Source organism: Myotis lucifugus, unplaced genomic scaffold (assembly GCF_000147115.1).
Source record: "Myotis lucifugus unplaced genomic scaffold, Myoluc2.0 scaffold_52, whole genome shotgun sequence".
Taxonomy (NCBI): domain Eukaryota; kingdom Metazoa; phylum Chordata; class Mammalia; order Chiroptera; family Vespertilionidae; genus Myotis; species Myotis lucifugus.
Window position 1 is genome coordinate 907,611 of NW_005871100.1, and position 3,299 is coordinate 910,909.

Consider the following 3,299-nt stretch of genomic DNA (forward strand, 5'->3'; position numbering starts at 1 on the left):
AGCTCCCTGGCCACGGCTGGCTGGAAGCAGGTATCTGGGCTTTATTTATCTTCTATAATTGAAACTTTGTTGCCCTGAGTGGAGCTCAGAGCCAGCTGCAGCAGGCGGGAAGCTTGGCTTCCTCCATCACTGGGGCAACCAAGCCTCCTGCTTGCTCCAGCTCTGTGGCTATCGGCTGCCATCTTGGTTGGATTAATTTGCATATAGTTGCTCTGTTTCGCTAGTAGGCATGGCTTAAGGCATAGCGAAGGTATAGTCAATTTGCATGTTTGTCTTTTATTAGTGTAGATTATGTCAATTAGAGCCTGCCTTTAGGCTAAAAGACTTTTAAAAAACAAGAAACTCATTCAGGTGCCATTCCCTCCCCCGCTTTTTAATCCTCACCCAAGGGCATTTTTCCATTAATTTTAGAGAGAGTGGAAGAGAAAAATATTGATGTGAGAGAGACACATTGATTGATTGCCTCCTGCATGCTCCCTGACTCAGGGCCCAGGCCAGAGAGGAGCCTACAACCAAGGTACATGCCCTTGACTGGAATCAAACCTGGGACCCTTCGGTCTGCAGGTCAACGCTCTATCCACTGAGTCAAACTGGCTAGGGCCCATTCCTTTTTTAAAGTGTTGAAGCCTTCTCCACAATCTGCCTGTTTTTGGTCACTCTCCAGTGCCTTTAGGTAGAAGTTTTAAAATATTTTATCCAGAGGTCATAGGTGTCTGTGGGAGGGTTGGCCAGTTACGGGTTACTCACCATTATCAGAATCAAAATCAGACATTGTATATTTTATATGAAAAGGATGTTTACTCATTGAAGATTATTCTCTTACACAGATGCAATAATTTAACAAATCTCACTGAGAATATTAATTTCTGGGAATGATTGTTTTGTAGTCATTCTTTTATTGGCAAGTATTTCTTCTGAATAGCCTCTGATTATGAACTGCTAGATCTTGTGGTAGTCTTGCTTGTATGCTGGTTTCATAAGGTGACAGAAAAGGTGTGTCTTGTTGGATTTCAGAGTTAAATGAGATTATTTTAGAAATTATGCTGTTAATGTGTTAGTACAACTCTGCAGTGGACTTGTCTCTTCAATCCCTAGGCAAGCTCTTCCTATAGAATTGTCCCTATCTTCATCTACAATATAGTCTATTCAAATTCCTCAAGGCTTCTGGAATATAAATGATTGAATCAGTCCCCCTCCCCACTTTTAATAGCACCAAACCGTATTTCCTCTTTATATTTATACTAGAGACCCGTGCATGACATTTGTGCGTGGGTAGGGTCCCTAGGCCTAACCGGTGATCAGGGCCAATCAGGTTCCCTGTCTCCCCGCCTCCACGCCTCTTCCTTCCCTTGCTCCCTCAGTGCCCTGCGCCACCACTGCCGCTGGTCACCCACCATGTTCTGCACCACCCCCTGGTGGTCAACGCATGTCATAGAGAGCGATCGAATTTCCATTCTCCTGGTCGAACTCCCAAAGGGACACTTTGCATATTAGCCTTTTATGTATATAGATTCCTTTGCTCATTTCAGTGAGAATTTTTCAGGGGCTGAAGGGAGGGTAGGATATTTGTGACCCTGGCTACCTATCTTTTATAAGAAGTAATTTTGCTCTAATTCATTTAGGAAAATGTTTAAATATCCTTTTTTTTCTGCTAATATTTGGAGTATTGTGCATGAGTAGATAAAATAGTCTTTAAAATATCTTTAAGTTTTAAAGGTATTTAAAGAGTTCATCACATGCCTTCATCTATTTGTGTGTCTGTATGTGGATTAAAACCACAATCTATTATCTCTCATGGTCCTATGGATTAACTCAGCTCATTTATGTGGTTGTTTGGAATTGCTCATGCAATCAAAGTTGGAAGGCATCTGGACTGCAGTCATCTGAAAGTTTGACTGGACTGGACATCCAATAGCTTATTCACATGGGAGCTCGTCAAGGTTGTCCACCAGAGTGCCTACATGTGGCATCCACATACAGTTTGGGTTTTTTACAAAACAAAGGTCATGTTTGCAGAGAGAATATTCCAAGAACAGGTATCTCAAGACCCAGGAAGCAGCCAAGTAGTTTAAGGGCTACGTTCTGGAAATAGCACAGCATTGCTTCTGCCATGTCCTATTGGTCAAAACAGTCCACATGCCTTCATCTTTTGAATGAAGTCACTTTTTCAACTTTGAATAAAAAATTCATTCATATATATTACATATATATATTTATATATGTTAAAAATTCATATATATTTATAGCTATATATGTAATTCAATCAATAATTTCCCTCTATCTCTATTAATTGAACTAGTCTTACTTATTTTTTTCTTATTTTAGTCCTATTTCTTCTTGGGTTAACAATACTGTTTGTGAAAGTAATGAAATTACATTTGCTTTAATTGTTATTCAGATTTCTCCATTAGGCCAACCTTTACCCATACTACTTTGCTCTCTAAATTTGAGATTAAATGTAGATTAGTGCTGTTGCCTAACTTTCCAAATCATTTTTTTTGGAACGATTGGGGTGACTTAGATGATACCAGCAGAACTCTTAATTGAATGTCAAGGAAGGCAGCTCCTATTGGCAAGAGAACCTCTAGCTTCGTTGAGAAGCATTCAATTAGATGGAAAACAGATGCTTATTTTTATCTTAAAAACCTCAATGCAGGTTATGTGGTAATTACTTCAAAGAGCAGGATAACAATTTATGTAATCAGCAGGACCTATAATTACTAATGCATAATTTCTAAACAGCATTTAGCAAAATGAGGCCCATACATACACTTTGTAATAAAAAAGATGTGTTTGACACCACACTAAATTAAATTAAAATTAGCATATTTTCTTCCAGGACATACACTAGCTTCATCTGCTTTATTTTGCTTCACTAATTCCTGTCTACTTCTCGCTCTATTATAGGATTATGGAAATGCTGAATCACAATGATAGCTGAACAAGGGCATAGGAACCAGAAATAGAGAAAGGCTGCCTCCCCTGCTGTCCAGGACATTATAAGACCCCCTAAGACCATGGTCGGCAAACCGCAGCTCACAAGCCACATGCGGCTCTTTGGCCCCTTGAGTGTGGCTCTTCCACAAAATACCACGTGCGGGCGCGCAGGAACAGTGGAATTAAAAACTTGGTGGCCCATGCGCAGAAAGTCAGTATTTTGTGGGAAGAAGCCACACTCAAGGGGGCCAAAGAGCCACATGTGGTTTTGCGAAGCCGGAGTTTTGCCGAGCCCCAATTTGCCCGACCCCTTGACCCTAAGAGATGGCCCCCAAAGTTACCATCTAGGTTAACTTTGTTTT

The 3,299-nt window shown here is 40.5% G+C and overlaps 1 protein-coding gene across 1 annotated transcript in view; it reads right to left on the bottom strand.

Moving 5' to 3' along the window:
* CCDC129 (coiled-coil domain containing 129) overlaps positions 1–3,299 on the bottom strand; it is a 49,129-nt gene that overhangs the window by 28,587 nt on the left and 17,243 nt on the right. The window lies entirely within an intron of this gene.